We start from the raw sequence: 19,445 nt of genomic DNA, 5'->3' as shown, positions 1-19,445 counted from the left end.
ATCCATTCCTAAATAAAATAAAATAAAACATATTTATGTATATTTACTTACCATGAGAATTTAAATAAAAATATTATTATAATGGTTGCAAAAAACAAAAGTATTTTTTTAACGTTTATGAATTGGCAACACATAACATCTCACTTTTCGTGACGCATGGTAATAAAATACTTCATAAATTCTATTATTCAGACTTTATAGGACTTTTTATAATTAATAATGTTTCTTTTGCTAAATCATAATAATAATTTATATATTATTCCAGCTGTACCAAACAACAATAAATCGGTGGACATTCATTCAATAACTTCAAAAATAGCTTTCTACTTATTTTGACAAATAAAACCACGTCACATTTTTGCTACAACTACTAAAAATGGATATAAAATGCGAACCAGATGAACTCGAAGCTGATCAAGAAGACCAGCATTGGTTTGATGTGCCAATATTGCATCCAAACAGCCCAGATGGTAACATCAATATTAAGCAAGAGAATGTCGACGGTGTCAGCTGCAGTTTTGAGGTTAGTTTTAAAAACTTGGGTACAGTTAGGTTATGAGGAATACAGCGGCAAACACATTTTGAAAATAGCCGATATACTTACTGAATTATTTGTTAGTTTAACGCCAAACCTAACCTAACCTAACCCAAACTAACAAATAATCCAGTATATCGGGTATTTTCAAAATGTGTTTTCCGCTGTATTCCTCATAACCGAACTTTACCAAAACTTGTTTACATTATTATTATAGTGTTACTATGCTAATTAATTTAAATCCGAATAGTCTTGCAAACCTGCCTGAATATGAGCATAACAATGATATACGCGCTTGCGCTGTGGACCCATGCCAACATTTTGAAATGACAATAATTATTATTAGGTACCTACCTACCTAAAAGCTAGTTTTTTAACAAATTCATATTAATTTCATTATCATTGACATACTATCCCACGAATTATTTTGTTGTTTTGATGCAAACAAAACATGTTGGCTGTTTATTTGAATAATTGTATTTTTAAATTACTTACCAACCATTTCTCTACTGTCTTTTCTTTGTACCTATGTATTCCAATGGTTTTTATTATGTATTCTTAAGTGTTATTTTGACATGATATGATCTCAATGCTATATTGCCAACAGCATACGTACAATTTTACGGACACGACGTGACATACTAGCGACCGATCACATTATTTCAAATAGGTATATTCCGTAAATAATTTTTATTTAACTAAGTAAATGGCTTAAGCATTGGCTTATAATGTCGCAGGTCCCAGGCTCGAATCCTGGGTCTGGCACAAGCATATTGTTTTTCAATTTGAGCTTGGAGCCACAGAGTATGAACCTAAAAGGTTGAGCAAGTGGCTACTACATCAATTTCTAGTAAAAAAACAAAAATATGGTAATACAAACCTCCACTCTGTGGAGGCCCATGTGGTCTTATTAGGATGAAATGGTCTTATATATACATGTTATTATACATAATAATATGTTTACATATCGAATCTTATGATGGCGCAGTATGTTCGGAATTCATTGGGTAGCAACATTCACACCATCGAACACTCCGACTCAAAATTATTACAGTACCTATTCATTATAATTTCCTTATGCGTCAATTACATTGAGCTTCTTTACGAGCTGTTTGTTGGCGAATTTACAATCTGCCTGTAAAGTCGCCCAGTGTCATCATTGAACAAGCTAACAAGCAGATTGTAAACAATCTACCGAGAAAAGTTGAAAGCCGGTTAACTTTACACGCTACACGCTGGCGTGTGGGTCTACTGCGTCTGCGCAGTAGAGACCTCACGGCAAAAAAACGAACTACGTTCTGTCAAAATAGTCGCTGACTTGTGGCTTTATGGAAAGTTTTGTGTGTCATCATCACAATCGCAGTAGGTAGCTGAATCGCCCGCTTTTAAATTCGCCAATAAACAGCTCGTAAAGAAGCTCAATGTAATTGATGCATTAAACACCCGAAACGACATGATAAATGGGAAATCATAAATATGAATTTGAACTCAGACTGCGGCCTTTATTTCCCATATAGCAGTTCACGATAAACTGTATAGCCTACTGCATACGTACAAATTTCCGAAAACGGTTGTTAAACCAAACATCAAATTAAATTGTTAAACAAATGTTAATCAATTATTTTTCCCTTTGTTTCATGTATAATGTTTTTTTCAGAGCCCTGAAATGAAGCTTGTTAATATAAAACATGAGACTGATTCTCAACTTCTTGACTTCGAGGAGAAATCTGGTGAAGACACAGTCCGCCAAATCAAATATGAACATATTGGTTACTCATACACGGAATCCAATACAGTACAAGTACCCACATACATAATTATTTATTTATGTTTTACATTAGTCATAATATTGATTACCTATTTCTTTTATTCAACGAATAATTATTCACAAGATTTTAAGAATGTCCCATTCTAATTAATGCACATCCATAATTTTGAAAACACTCATGAGAAAATATAGCCAATAGAATTTTTTTTTTTTAAAAAGTAAGACACCCGGCAGGATCGAACCTGCGTCTCTTGGGTATCGCGCCCTGTGCATTACCACTTTGCTACGACTGCCATGCTTAATTGCGACAAATTTTAACTATTTGCCTTTTTAATACCTGCTCATAAGCGCTCTCCAAATTGAGCGAAGGCGGCAGGCGATCGATTTTTTGAAATTATGAATGTTCAATAATTACAATGGTACATTTTTAAAATCATGTGAATTATTCGTTGAATAAAAGAAATCGTTATATAAAATTATTAGCAAGTTCAAGTAAGTTACAATAAAAAACATTGGAGTGATCCGTGACGTCGGTTAATAATTAAAGTAATAAATACTTTAATTTAGAATACAAAAATCGAATACCAGTTAACAGGCGTATGCATATAACAGCAAACTGCATTCAAGCTATTTACTGCAAATTTGCATGCATAAACCTAAATGTATCTGACGGATAGTGACGTCACGTCGCCGACGTAATACGCGTCATGCCATGGATAATGTTACCTAATTTTAATTTTAAATTTCCCGAAAATTAATTTAAAATTTTGAAATTGTGAATCGGTGTAAAAATGTGCAAACGGTACCATATAAATTTAATAATTATAAATAAATAATTATCATGAACTTTAAATAATTTATTTGTTACAAAATCATATTTATTTTTTACTTCATAATGCACGAAATGATCAAAGTATACCCAGTAAATATTTCCATAATATGGCAATACAGCTTCACGGATCATTGTCAATATTATATTTACAAACACCTCCATTGAACCACGATCTCGATCATTTTTGCAAGCTTAGCATCATTTTTATTTTCATTTTTTAGCATCATCATGAATCCTATTGTGGCACAACGACGACGGGCAGTTAACTTCACGCAAGATGAAAAGGAATTATTAGTTAGCTGTGCCGATAGGGAAACATTGATAATCTCTGATGTATCTTTTTTGCAGTCGCAAGCGTCTCCTCCTTTCTGTTTCACACACATTTTCGCAATAATTTATAAAACCTACGAAGGTTTCAAGCCTCCTACTAAACGTTTGTTGTGATGAAGTCATTGTGTATTAAAGTGACACTGACAGCTCGCGCAGATCGCCGCCATTTTAAGTTTGGTGCGCATTCCTGTGCGCATCTCGTGACGTATGCATTTTTTATAGTTTCCTTAAGGGCCTGCTGAAGAGCCCGCCGTTCAAATATAATTTAGTATAAAAAGGACCTCGGCGTCGTAACTACGTCAATTTAAATCGATCTTTTCGCAAAAATCACTAATCATCGGAGATTTTATTTCAAGAAATATTATTATTATTACTGATAATTTCTGCCGCGCAGAGAATTATTATTATTTTGTGAACACCTGCTAGATGAAGCCGATCAGAAAACAGGGCTGTCAAAATAATATTAAGCATTCATATTTTTTAAATGTTAATTTCATCATGGTTTTTAATCAAACCTGTGCAAGTACGTACTGATAACTTGGGTGGATTTTGTAGCAAACATACTATTGATAAATATACGGGTATATTATTATTATAACCCAATTCAAATTGAACATAGGTTGATACTCAAATACTATTATAGTATGTTTATGATTTCGAGAAAATAATACGATGGTATAATTAATCCATATCAATTATTTGAAAACATTACATTCGCACTTTGCACAAAATTACAAACACAATCGAAGTTTGCCGCACACGTACAGACCACGTGATATTTGTTTACGCAAAATCGTCGCTTTTCAAAATGGCGAATTTGATTACCAGATTTTACTGCGATGAATCAGTATGTTCCTTTTTGTCTTTTTTTATTCGTAGGTTTGTTTACTATGTACACCGAGAAATTTCCATTTATAAACTCGGAAACGATTTTTACAGAAGAGTTTTGGAATATAATGCAACCAAAACTGGAAAAAATTCTATCATGGGTGTTGACTTCCTGAATTAGCTAACCCCAGGTCCATGCCACTACGTGAACCACACTGGATATTAAGCCATTTCCACACTGGCAACAAGTTGCTGGCAACCTCATTAAATTTTACGATACTTACCATAATTGCTTAAGAAATTTTACAATAATTATCGTAAAATCTAACGAGGTTGCCAGCAAATTAACTTGTTGCCAGTGTGGACCCGGCATTAGATGCACAAAACTTAAATAATATATATTATAAATAAAAATTTAAAATTATAAATATATATTATGATTTATGTCTTCGACAGCCCTGATGAAATGAATGTGAAATATGAGTCGGATCAGTCACAGAGCAAATTTATTAACACAAACAACTTTGACACGACCTTTTTATATTAACTAGTAGACCAGATATTATGGACCACATGTTAAAAAATCATATTTTCAATTCTCAAGGCCAATTCTGTAGAACGTCCTCTTAATCGGCCGATAAACGGCTTACTACGTTGAACGCAGTTCAAATGTATATGAATACGGCAGTAAGTATGTATGTTTAATAAAATTGAGATCATCGGAGCTGCTCTAACATAGATTTTACTTACTACAAACTTACTACAAATTTACAACCTATGTCGTATTCCTGCAGTTATGCAGACGAACTGTCAGACGTAATCTTTTTTTAACGCGGCTTTAGTTGACCGCGCTACCTGCTAGGTACTTAGAGCGAGATATACCTAGGACAGAAATTACATATTGAGTTACTGGGATTTTGAAACTTAATAACATTGCGACACCCGTGTCACGGATCCTTCCAAGTATAACGATAGTGGAGATACACTCTTCTTGGAAGTTGTGAAGCATCATAAGATACGTGACATTGTTACCCAGTCTCTGATTAGGTTGAAGAAGTTCGTATCATTGAACCTGAACTGAACGAATCAAATGGCACCATTTGATTTGGAACCGTTTGGTAGAATGTCCACGGAAACGCTTTTCTGACAACTAATTAGTGTTGCTAGTACTTAAAATTAATTCATAATATAGTAGTCTCTAAAACAGAAACATATATTTTATTGAAACGTCAACTTGTTACGAAATTCTAACCTCCTATCGTGGTCTACAATAATACAAATTTAACAAACTGTCGCATTCATTCATTTTAAATACACAAAATATAAAGAATGCTTCATAAATAGGTAGCCATTTAGTTAATTTATAAGATTTATAGGTATGACGAGTTTTTAAAAAATACTTTTGATTAGAGCTTTTCATAAATGACGACTTGTTCATGTCGACAGTATGATATTGTGACTTAGACGACAATCGAACAAATATTAAATTCGTTAGGTTATTAGATTATTTAGTTAAATAATAAAGATCATTCCGGGTTGATTTAACACAGTTTGTAGTTTAGAATCTCCGTTACAAAATATAAATAAAATGAAAATAAATTCTTTGTCTGACATAATAATTATAGTAATGATATTAAATCGAACTCTTTGCATAGAAAATATGGCTGGATTTTGAGATAATAAGACCAAAAGCGGCGTCTTGTTAGCGTATGGTTACTTATGAATAATAGGTATTAATTATTAATCTACAATATACATAATTCAAGTGAACTCCTATGGTGTAAATATCTAACATATTAATATGAACACCTCACGATATATAAATGCCGAATAATGCTTATCAACACTTTGACAGATTGCCATTAGTCTATGGATCGTCCGAATTGGTTTGACGTTTCATGTCAAACCATTTCTGATGGTCCGAGAACGGTTTGATTTTCAATGATACACTGGACCAAACGTCAAATCTCAAACCATTTCCGGTCAACTACAATTTGTATGTATATTGTCTATGGTTTAATTTGATTTGTTTCGTTTAGGTTGAAAGAAACGAACCACATATTCAGTGTTGCACATTAATGCCACGAAATAACTGGTAATGAAATTTAAGCTAATTCCCAGAGTCGTAAATACTGAACACATAGGAACGCATCGTGATATTGATTTTTAATAACTGACAACATGTTATACTAGGTACCTACTCTGTCAGTTAGTTAAATAGTCAAGCATTGAATGGAATTATGATAAAAAATAAATAAAACATCATTACATAATATGCAGGGTAACACAACAATAACACGTTTTCGGTATTTTTTGTGGTCACATATTACAATAAGAACACAGGTTAATTCTGTATACCCTCAATATTTTTTTATACTGTGTTGAACTTAGTTCTAAATTCGAACACCGGACGGTTTACGATAGTATATAATTTATTTTTATATACGACTAACAATATGATTTTACATAATATAAAATAATGAATTATTTTTTCAGAGTTCTGAAGTGAATCTTGTTAATATAAAATGTGACATTGAACCTGAGCTAGAAGATTTCAAGGACGAATTTGTTAAAGAGACGTTTCTGCAAATAAATTATGAGGATCCACAACCTGGTTGCTCATATTCGGAATACAAACCAGTAAATCAGGTATATGCCTACGCAATATTAAATTTATTTATGGTTTTGTTTAATGTGCACTACGCTCGCATGTGATCATGTTATAATCATCGTCAGCTGGGAGCGATCCACTGCCAGACAAAGTCCTTCCCTAGCTCCATACACTCTCGTCGGTCCTCGTTTCTTCGTTACATGTACCGAATTTTATGAGTTCGTGCAACCAGCGGGTTTTAGGCCGTCCTTGTGGAAGTTTAGTGCTCCTTGTACCACTGTACCACTGTTATAGTGATAAAAAAAATATATCCCGCCTATGAATCAGCAATGGGACCGTGGCGTGTGTGTCAAATATTATTTTGTATATTATCTATTACTTATGAAATATATTGGGTCGTATAATCGATGTGTAGGTATAATCGGTAAAAAAAATAACAGCAAAATACTAATGAGACAAAATCCAAGTTCCTTAAGTATGATTTTCCATGAACTTTTTGAAGTTATACTTCTTTTGGCGCATTTGGGAAATCAGATCAGAGTGTATTTTGGCGTGTGACATGTAACACATAATTTATTTTTTCACACGAAAAATAACGCACTCGATTGGATTCGAACCACCGATTGTTCGGTTATCAGCCGAACGCACTACCTTTACGCCACAGTATGATACTGCAACCGTGACGATTACACAGTATAATATTATAGTTTAGAATTGTTTCGTTGTCTAGGCAGCGAATTTATTATTGTCGGCCATTTCCAATTCCTTACGTAAAGAAACCATTAAACGTCAGAGTGACAGTTATTACTTTAAAAATAAAAACAACGAGAAACCATTATATAATTTAGTAATATAATTAAAGCGTATAGAAATAATCCAATGGCGTTCCAATAAGCGGTCCTTATTCTTGAGTGTGTAATTTAACAAGATAATTAAGAGCTAGTCAAAGAATCTAGTTTATCACGCGTACATAAGTACACACACCGATTTTTTCTGTCGTCAATCGCTTCCAACAAGCTTTCATGGCTTATGAAAACGTTAATTATTAATTTAAATAAATTGTATAAAACCACTAATAATTTTCAGCAGTAATTAACATATAATGACATAGGTTGTCACATATGTATTTTAATTATCATCTATGAACATTGGTTTCATCTTGAATATTTTTATTTATAGACTGATCGATTTACTTTCTTTTACAACCCATCAAAGCGAGGTGGCTATATATTTGGGTAATTTTGCTATAGGTTTTCTGCGTATTGGATGAGTTGTAAACCTCAAATTACGACGCAACTTTATTAGTTCTCATGTGCTCTTTTAATTATCAATTCGTATCAATTATAAAGATAATATCGTCACCGTTCTGGCAGAAGATACTAATTCTAAAAAATGACATATTTAGTGAGTTATACCAAAATTTACCTTATTTCAAACTTTACCGTCTGGGAACCTTCTTAATAAATAAACAGTCTTTATTTTAAAGTCATTCTCTTTACGATTACTTAATAAACTCACATGATAGACTATTTCAAACATTCAAAGTCAAATTACTCAAAACTAGTATTATATCTCCAGTTAGTGTGTTCTGCCGGAACATAGACGATATAATTCTCTGGCGAAAGGACTTTTGCATTACATTTGGTTCTAATATATAATACATAATCATTTTTTAGTTTAACGCTACGAGCAGTATGGTGCCAGAAGTACAAACGCCTTGTGATGACGTGCAGATAGATGAACAAGACATAAAAAGTGACCTTCGAGAATACAATACGAAGTCAACAATTGATGCCATATGTCGCACTGGTGAACGAGATGTTACTCAATCGAATGTCACAGGCTTGCTAACGTTTCATGATGCAAACCAAAGACAAAAAAATATGAATAAGATCGCCAAAACAGAAGCAAAATTATTTAAATGTAGTCTATGTAGTTACACGTGCGTTCAACATTCTCTCTTGAAAAGACATGCTATTACTCATTCCGATGAAAAACCATTTAAATGTGATGTGTGTAATTTTTCATGTGCGCGATCTGATACCATAAAATTACACAAAATGAATCATTATGGCGAAAAGCCATTCAAATGTGATGTATGCAATTACTCATGCGTTCAATCTTTCCAAATGAAAAGACATAAGATGTCTCATTCTGAAGAAAAGCCGTTTAAATGTGATGAATGTCAGTTTTCCTGCGTTCGGGCTAGTGGCATGAAACTACACAAAATGACTCATTCTGGTGAAAAGCCATTTAAATGTGACATATGTGAATACTCGTGTATACGCTCTAGAATTATGAAGTTACACAAGATGACTCACACTGGTGAAAAGCCATTTAATTGTGACGAATGTAATTTTTCTTGTGTAGAATCTGGTAAACTGAAAAAACACAAAATGAACCATTCTGGTGATAAGCCTTTTAAGTGTGTTGAATGTGAATACTCTTGTATAAAATCTGGTAACATGAAATTACACAAAATGACCCATTCTGGTGAAAAGCCATTCAAATGTAATGAATGTAATTTTATAACTAAAACAAATAGTAGCTTGAAATTTCACAAAATGAGGCATTCCGGTGAAAAGCCAAGTAAATGTGATGAATGTGGATACTCCTGCATCCGACCCCAAAGCATGAAATTACACAAAATGACTCATTCCGGTGAAAAACCATTAAAATGTACTGAATGTGATTACTCATGCATACAACTCGAAAACTTAAAAACACACAAAATGTTGCATTCCGGTGAAAAGCCATTTAAATGTCTTGACTGTAATTTCTCATGTACACGATCAGATAAATTAAAATTACACGTAATGAGTCATTCTGAAGAAAAGCCGTTTAAATGCGATGATTGTGATTACTCTTGCATTCGAGCCAGTAGCATGACATTACACAAAATGACTCATTCTCGTAATAAAACATGTTAATATAAGTATTGAATATTATGGAGAACGTAAACAATCTGGTACCATAAAATTGTGCAAAATCAGCCCGCTAAGCACATTAAAAATATGTATTTGATGTTTTTTTCCATATTTAGTTAGTTATTCTATATGCAAAAGTGACACTTTACATACACCTCATCTAGAGTCTAGACTCTAGACCAGTGGTTTCCAAACTTTTTATAACTACGCCCGCCTATAAAAAAATATAATCTTGGCGCCTCCCTCCCCTAAATTCATAAAATAATACAGACATGTTTTTAAATAAGTACTTAATTTACAGAATAATAAGAAAGGTTTACTGTGTACCTATAATATCGTCACTGTGCTGGCAGAAAACACTAATTCGAAAAAAATGACATATTGAGTTAGTACCAAAATGTTGCTTATTTCAAACTTTACCGTCTGGAAACCTTAATAAATAAACAGTCTTTATTTTAAAGTCATCCTTTTTACGATTACTTAATAAACTCACATGATAGACCATTATTCAAAACATTTTAACAACTTCACAGTCAAATTACTCAAAACTAGTATTCCCCAGTTAGTGTGTTCTGCCAGAACAGAGACGATATATTGATATTAAAAATAATTCTTTTTAAATGCGATGGCTGTGCTTGCTCATTTGCACAAAGATAATCAAATATAGGTATTATTGAGGAGAGTGCTACTAAATGTTTGTTTCAATTAAATATCGCATGATAATTCTATAAATTTTTCCTTTTCAATAGTTAGTAGTCAATCCAAATTCATCATCTTGTTCATCGACAAATGGATTCTGTCGTATGTCGTTTTATGAACTATGCTCTTGAAAATTGAAAACCAGTGGTTACATTGTTCAATTTTTCGCGCCTCCCAGTTTGGAAATCGCTGGTCTAGACTCTGGAGCTTTGGACGGTCGAATCATCAACTTCAGGCCATATAGTAAGCCGGATAAACAATGATGCAATTAACTTTTCTTGTCGCCATACTTATTTCTATAACTTATATTGCGGAATCTGCTGGTAAACGACCTATAGGTACGCCAAGTGAGACATACACGATAAGTCGCTTCCATAACAGTTTTCAGAACTTCCATCCTTGCCGATGGGTGAGGACAGCGGCCATGGAGACGCGCCAACTGAAACATTCAAGCAAAAAGACAGTCACTATATTTTCATCGTCACATGAAGATTTCAGAACATAATAATAAAATCCCTTAATGATGAGTATTATGTCAAATGCTGTATGACTTTAGATATCGATATATACCTATATATAAAGCCATAGATAGCTACGGGTGAATAAAGATAATAACAAAATACTTTTCGTTATATGTACTAGAGTTAGATTTGTAGTCAGTGACGTCCCGTGGGAGTAGGCAGACTGAGCGTCGCTTGGAGGCGGCAGTTACTCGAAGGTTGACAAATCCAGGAGAAATAGCTACCTAAACTTAGTAATAACGAAAATATCTTTCCATTAAAAATTCAGCTTACTGGTTGGAAACATAATGTATTAATTAACATAAAAGGTTTAACATGACTGTAATTTTTTTGTTTGGTTCGCGATGTCTAATTTACTTCCGTTGCCCTTCGGCGTCCTTGGTGACCAGAAATGACACGAGCATATTTGATAATAATTACATTTTATATTTTGTTAGTGATGTATCCGACACATTTCTTAAATAATGGAGTCATCGAAGGATGATAAAAAATACTGTATAAAGAATGAAACGGCATTTTAGCGCTGCCTAAGGGCGGCATTTTGTCTAGGGACGTCACTGTTTGTAGCTCCTAGAATAGACCTAACACCTTTAAAGATGACTAATTGCGCATTTTTGCAAGAATTCTTAAAATGTACCCTTAATTTCTTAACGAAAATGTTCCTCACCGAGCAGTATTGTATAGGGCACATAAGATCGTTTTCCAACCCAATAAGGGCTATTTTCTATATTTTTTTCTGATTCCCATAAAACGCTCTACAGATGAAATATCTATAGCTGTCCGGATTTTCACTTTAAGCTAGTGTACTTTCACTCGCTTTTTAAACCAATTAATTTTGTGTATTACCTATGCAACTGTTCTTATCAAATGGTGCCTAATTAAAATTATTTTGCTAACATTTAAAAAGACTGAGTGATATATTGATCTGCATAGTTTTGTCATTGGCCATTTCAATTATTATATTATAATGAATAATGTACAAATTGACTTGATGTGATACATATTATATTTATTTATTAGTAACACAATCCTTGGCATGCTATTCATTTAAAAGTAAGGCACATGTTTGCCACATTTATAAAGACATTTCGTAAATGTATATGTGATATATAATATTTTTAGAATATTGCTGTGTACATTTTGTATGCACCCACGGTAGCCGAGTTGGTAGAGCGGCCGACCCTGATACCGCGAGTCACGGGTTCGATCCTGTGGCTAGGCAACAGATGCATCTTACATATAGTTTTTCAATGTATGTTTGATCCAGTACAAGGACTTGTTGGTTTTGGGGAATGCTTAACAATAATAACCATTCTCTAAAAACAAAGGGGGTATCTTATTCCGCCTTTGTTGACAACTTTACTGTCGGCTATCAATTAGCATCACTTCACTTGTGACTATTAAAACCAGTTGTTGCTCAACGATATCTCAACGTGGTGTAGAACATTTATTTTTCTTTGTTCAATTATTTCATTACGTGTGCTGACTCTTGATTCTAGCTTTTCGTAATAATCTAGCGATAGTAATCATCAGGATATAACTATTGTCTTGCGACTTTCTTCTAAATCTAATTGTGACTTTTATTAAGGGAGGAAATGCTCAGCGTAGGTCAAAATGGAGCTTTTGTTCTATTTTCAAAGCATGATCCTGGACATACCTTAAACGTTGTAGATAATCGATTTATATATTTTGAAGCCTTATTATCTCTTATATTTATTTTAAACATTTGATGACTGCATAAAGTATTTTTATTACATAAAATAGTATTAATAATAGTTATTACCGTTTAAAAAAAATCGGTTAGGTACATGTTCAAACACGCGATTTAACATCATTTTACTCCATATTTCAATTATAGTTTATCAATTTATGGCTACGGCCATATGTTGTAGCTTAACCAATGGGTAATGCCAAAAGAAATGGCGTATTTCAAAAAAACACTACCTTATTCTTAGGTCAATAATTATTATAAAGCAATCATTATTCGTAGGATTTTTATCACACTTGAATGGTCAAAGACATAGCTTATAATGGGTATCTTTAAAATTATCTGCAAATGTGTTAATCTTGCCCATTTTTTGAATTATAAAATGCCTAATTCTTGTCAAATTTGGGATCACAGAGATTATCAATATAATTTTTTATCGTACACATTTCACTATAATAATGTCGATATAAATTATACTGATGGTTTTATAAATGCGTTTAAAAAGTAATAAATGTAAAAAATCTTAACACCACTGCACATTTATGTACTGAAATATGACTATATTTTAAAAAATTAGAGCGAGAGGTTTAAAAGAATACTATTTTATGTAATAACTTTATGCAGTCATCAAATGTTTAAAATAAATATAAAGGATAATAAGCCTTCAAAATGATATAAATAGATTATTTACAACGTTTAAGGTATGTCCAGGATCATGCTTTGAAAATAGAAAAAAAACTCCATTTTGACCCACGCTGAGCACGTCCACCCTTTAACTATAACGTAACGTGTAAATAAACAGAAGGTAAAATAGGAAGGTACCTAGTTTTACTGTATAAGTAGGGTTACTAGATGGAATAGTGTGAATGGAGGACATTGTTTGGTTTTAATAAAAATCAAGCCTATTATATTATAATATATTTTTAACTTACATTTGAGGGGGTATATATAATATTTTTCATTTTGTTAGTTTACTAAATAATAAATAATATATTTTATAGTATAATTTTTCTTTTTTAATAAATGTTAAAACTCACTACATGAAAATTTATTGAATACGTGTATTAAATAAGGCTCTAAGTACCAAAAAGTAGTATTGCCTGCAGTTACAAAATACCGAGTCATTGCAGTAAAATTTCATGAAGCAGACCTTTTGAAAAATGTAGTTTTACAGTGTGAAGCAATCACTGCAGCTTCCATAATTTTAGGTATTAAGAACTCGCAAGTGTCAACACACCATCGTCAGCTATTTTATATTGAATGCCGTTGACCACTGCAGTGCTACTTACACCATTATAAATAAAACACGCCAACGGAATTACGTCAGGTTTAATTATTTTGCTGTATTTTTTTGACTTGCTTGAGGCACTTAGACGATAGTTGAAGTTATTGGAGTTGGTATGTAGAACATTTTTCTATAAAAATGTCAGTTTTTATTTTTTTGGTACTTAGCGCCATTATTCATTATATTTAAAATTGTATTACGTCAAAATTATTCCACTCAATGATTCCACCAAAAATCTGTTTCTTTCGTCGATTCATTCATTGACTTTTAAAAGCGAAAAAAACTTTTTTATTTCGAATGTAGGACAAAGGACGATTTTCAAAATGGATGGACAGTTGAAGTTGAAAAGGCGAATTGTATACAATTTGGAAACCCTATGCATGGGGCAGTGATAAACTATTAAGATAATTCTCGAAACTTTGGAATGGAGTGAATGTCCAATGTGTGTTGTGTTTTTGTTTTGTACTGTAAAAAATATCCGTAAAATAAATTTTCTTGTAAAAAACTCGCCCGCACATTAATTATTTATTCTAATTTTCTTTTCATTTTAACGATCCTAACTTTCGGTCCAGCTGTCTACTGGCGAGGCAAAGAATATTACAGCGCGCGCCTATAAGAACGTCGAGCCGTTGCGCTTTATGTATTTATGTTTCCTCTGTACCTACTCATTGCAGACATACTGCGATGAAGTGTGCTAAAACATAATGCTCTCGGCTGGATCATCTAAAAATGCATACCTAATAAAATAATACATTATTCTTTGGCCATGTTTGCCCCTTAGCTGTAGCATAATATACAGATATCACATGGCGCCTCCGAGAATCCTTGTCGCTCGTCAGTAATTTTGTGCCTTCCAGCTCATATCTTATTCGTGTCATGCTTATAATAATGGAATGACTCACATTTCATCAGAGTGGTATTTATTTATTTAATTGCGACTCTTGTGAATCCAAATATATTGGACAAACAAGACGATCTTTTAATTTTCGAATTAAGGAACATTAATTAGCTTGTGACAACAATGGAAACGAGTCTTCTTCTTTTGGTTGGTAACTATTTATATTTAAATAGTTACCTTATTTATTTATTTAGTTACCTTACCTTACTTATACTTCATTTGAAGGGGTAATCTAAAAAGTTGGGTTAACAAGAAATTCTAGAGATAAAATAAATATATAGATAGGTAGGTGCCTAATTCCTAATAATTTCACAATCATTTATTGTTGAATGATCAGTAATAATTGAATGTTGTGTTATCTCAGTTAATATATACTATATTATAATGACCCGATTTGTTTTATTGATTGAGCAGTACTTCATAGATTGTACATTATTTAATTTTATATTTTGTATATACTTCTGTTATAATGTTTTTGTTGAAATAAATTATTACTAATTATTTGTTCCATATATTGGAAAATTTATAAATAATTTTGAATTAAAAAAATATGTGTAATAGTATTAAATATTGCTTAATCAAAAAATAATTGTCTTGTGATAGTAGGTAAGTAATTAGTATATGCTATTTAATATTTTTTTGAATATTTTTTGTTTTATGTTAGTAATTTAAAAATGTTTGGTATTAGTGTCTAGGCGAATCTTCTACCTACCAGAGGCACCAAAGGGAAAACTAACCTTACAAATTGAGATTTTTTTTTGATTTTTGACAATTTAAACTGTAAATATAAATTTGCATAACTTGCAATCCTTTTTATTTATATCATATCTTAATATAAGGTATGATCCCTATATTGCAACTCAATATTACAATAGTAACCTACCTACAGACATTTATATTTTTATAAAAATCGATGTTTTTTAAAATAAACATAAAATTTTTTAAAACTATGAGTTAGTCAAAAATCTATTGAGAAGTCTTGAGGTGTCCGCACTCTGAATTATATTAGGAAGCATTGATCGAGGCCCCTTTTCTGACTGTTATATGTCAATTGTACATATTACATTTCACCGTACTACGGTGAAATGTCACACTGTAGGTATACTATATGATGCGGTCAATGACATTAATATGGACGAATCATCTGGAAAAGAAAATGACACTCACTTTATTGTTGGGTCTGCCGAATGGCATAATCTGTTCTAACGCCATTACAATAAAGGTGATATTGCTATAAATTCCTGATGCTTTTTGTTGGGTCTGCCGAATGGTTCGGTTCGAACGGGTTCGCTCAAATGAACTTGACATTACAAACACTGCTATAACGCCATTACAATAAAGGTCATATTGCTATATATTCCCGATGCGTGATATCGCATAATGGAAATTGCGTGACGTCTAACTATATATGCGAATGCGCGAATTTACTTGCTAGCTACTGTATTGAGTGCGTCGTCCATTAATAATGTCATTGGATGCGGTCATCTCTATAGCACAAATATCAAATAAATACGCGTTGTTTGTGGTGCATTGCATACAATAATGTTTAATTTACAATTTTATTAGCTTTAATATGAACTTTACATTCCCGATTTTGGCAAAATTCATGAATTCAAGAATAAAAACCTAACCTAACCTAACTTAACAAATAACCCAGTATATCGGCTATTTTAAGAACCTTTACCTGGCTTGGCTGTTCAAGTCAACCGAATTCTCGAGCCAGTAAATAGTATCTATGTGTATATATGTACACAGGTAGATTTGCGAGTGAAAAGGATTCTTGGAGGCGCAAAGTGATGTGCATATCGTCTCTGTTCTGGCATAACACACTAACTGGAGAATACTAGTTTTGAGTAATTTGACTTTGAAGTTGTTAAAATGTTTGAAATGGTCCATCATGTGAGTTTATTAAGTAATCGTAAAAAGGATGACTTCAAAATAAAGACTGTTTATTTATTAAGAAGGTTTCCAGACGGTAAAGTTTGAAATAAGGAACATTTTGGTATAACTAACTCAATATATCATTTTTTCGAATTAGTGTCTTCTGCCAGAACAGTGACGATATGTTAGTTAGGGAATGTCCATATGTCCAGCTAATCGGCGGACATGGCCAAAGAATAAGCGGAATGTATAATTTTATTATGCTTTTTTAGATTGTCAGACCTAGAGAATTTAGATGAGCATAATTCGCATTGATATGGTTTTTCACCAGTATGCGTCGCTATATGCACTTTTAGATGGTCCAACCTAGATGATTTAAATGAGCATACTTGGCACTGATATGGTTTTTCACCAGTATGTGTCATGTTATGCCTTTGTAGATGTTCCAACCTAGAAAAATTAGATGAACACACTTCACATTGATATGGTCTTTCACCACTATGTGTCATTTTGTGCATGCTTAGATCGCTGAGTCGCAAAAATTTTATCGCGCACACTTCGCATTGATACGGTTTTTCATCGGTACATATCAATATTTTATGTGTTTTTAGAACGCTGAGCAGAGAGAATTTAGATGAGCATACTTCGCATTGATATGGTTTTTCACCAGTATGTGACATTTTATGCCTTTTTAATTGGTACAAGTACAAGTATGTTTTTGAGCAAATACCACACGGATGTCGTTTTTCATCAGTTCGTGCATTTTTATTTATTTCGTTATCTCTGACTAATTTCATATCAGACGTATTAAACGATTTGGAGGAACACGAAACATTGTGTTTTTTTAGCGCACTCGACGATCCAAATATTGAGTAACAAATACTACAAATAAAATAACGCGGATAATGCAATACTTTTCTCAGCTTAATTCGAATCACCTTCGGCAAATACACTGCCTTTATTTCTTGTTTAATATTTTGTTTATCTATAGTTATCTCTGGATGCAGTGTTTTCCTATCATGGATTTCTTTGAATGTAGATTTCGAGACCTTGTTATGATTACTCTCTTTTATAATTCTATCGAAAATCAAGACTGGCAGGGGACTCTCACACTTATTGCGGTGTTGAGTAGAAATCTGAAAGAATAATACATTATATATAGGTTATATATTTTAGTATATTTTATAGGTACACCCGATCCTCTTTTTGCACGGATTTTTTGTGCACGGTTTCGAAATAACACGGTTCAAAAAAGTAGCGATTATTTTTTATTTACACTGATTTTTTTGCTTTAACACGGTTAACAAAACTACGTAAAAATAAAAATACGTAAGTATGTACATATTTATCAAAAAATTGCTTTGCAATAGACCGCACGCCACTGGTGCATACATATGTTGTCACCGGATGCCGCCCAGATATACATGCGTACATACATGGCGCCACTAGTCAGTCACTTCAGGTTCGATAAGAGAGACGTTAAATATTTCTAGCGATGAGTGATTTTTTGCCAACGAAAAACAGCAGTAAATGGACACGTTTATTGTCAAATAGCGACACTGAATGAATATATTTTTCATGCTAAATTTAATTTAAATCGAAAACTATGTATTTTATATATAAATATTTTTATGTATAAATAATAAATAAATTCGATTTATTTTTGACTTCAAGAATATCGTATTTTAGACAATATATTTCCATCAAGAATTTTTATAATTTAAACTAATTCGAAACCCATAATCGCTGAGTATGTCTGAACACGTTATAGTGTTATTTTTTCATCACGGTCAATTGGTCAATCTAATAACCAGTCAATACTGCTCTGTGCTTGATTTAAACTAAATAAATTCTTTTTAAAGAATTTATAAACCAATCCACACCCAACACTCACGAATACGATATTTTTTGATATTTAACGTGGTTTGTTTGATGACAGTTATTAAATAATTGGTAGGTCACTCTTGAAGATACTATTCAGACGTCCGAAAGCACTCCATCCTAGCTTTGTTCTTCGAATAATTTAATCGTGCATGCTTCCGTCTATGGGCACTTGCTGTCCGAGATAGACGTAGCTGCTGACTTCCTCGAGTTGGGTGACATTAAAATAGATAATTAAGCATAAGGTGTTCAATCAATATGTGCTACCCGAGCTCACGTATGGCTGCAAAACGTGGACCCTCAACATGAGAGATCCCCAAAAGCTAAGAGTCGCACAGCGAGGTATGGAGAGGTGTATGTTGGGCATCACGCGAAAGGACCGTAAGAAAAACGAATGGATTAGGAAGCTGACAGGAGTACGCGATGTAATAGAAGTTGCCAAACAGCTTAAATGGAGATGTACGGGGCACATTGCTCACCGTAAGGACGGCCGCTGGACAAATGCCGTCATCCAGTGGTACCCAAGGGGCACGCAACGGCCACAGGGTCGCCTTAAAAGCCGCTGGATTGACGGACTGGTAAAGTTCAGTGGAAATACGTGGCAGCGAAAGACACAGGACCGAGAAAGTTGGAAGAAGCTTGGGGAGGGCTTCATCCAGCAGTGGATTGATCCCGGCTGATGATGGATAAATTACATAATTATGCTTCTGAACGGGATTTGAACCCACACCCCTGGAATTC

At 33.1% G+C, this 19,445-nt stretch overlaps 1 long non-coding RNA gene across 1 annotated transcript; it reads left to right on the top strand.

The window, feature by feature from the left end:
• Positions 1-139: 139 nt before the first annotated feature.
• Positions 140-9,912, top strand: LOC147076732 (uncharacterized). The gene is made up of 5 exons (XR_015069695.1): positions 140-159; positions 266-523; positions 2,193-2,336; positions 6,790-6,942; positions 8,581-9,912. It is a non-coding gene; the product is annotated as an uncharacterized LOC147076732 (long non-coding RNA).
• Positions 9,913-19,445: the final 9,533 nt, after the last annotated feature.

This window comes from Rhyacophila brunnea, unplaced genomic scaffold, assembly GCF_057557595.1.
Source record: "Rhyacophila brunnea isolate RB1 unplaced genomic scaffold, BYU_Rbru_1.0 scaffold_13, whole genome shotgun sequence".
Taxonomy (NCBI): Eukaryota; Metazoa; Arthropoda; class Insecta; order Trichoptera; family Rhyacophilidae; genus Rhyacophila; species Rhyacophila brunnea.
The sequence above is the reverse complement of the archived record's forward strand: the minus strand, read 5'-3'. Positions and strand labels throughout refer to the sequence as shown.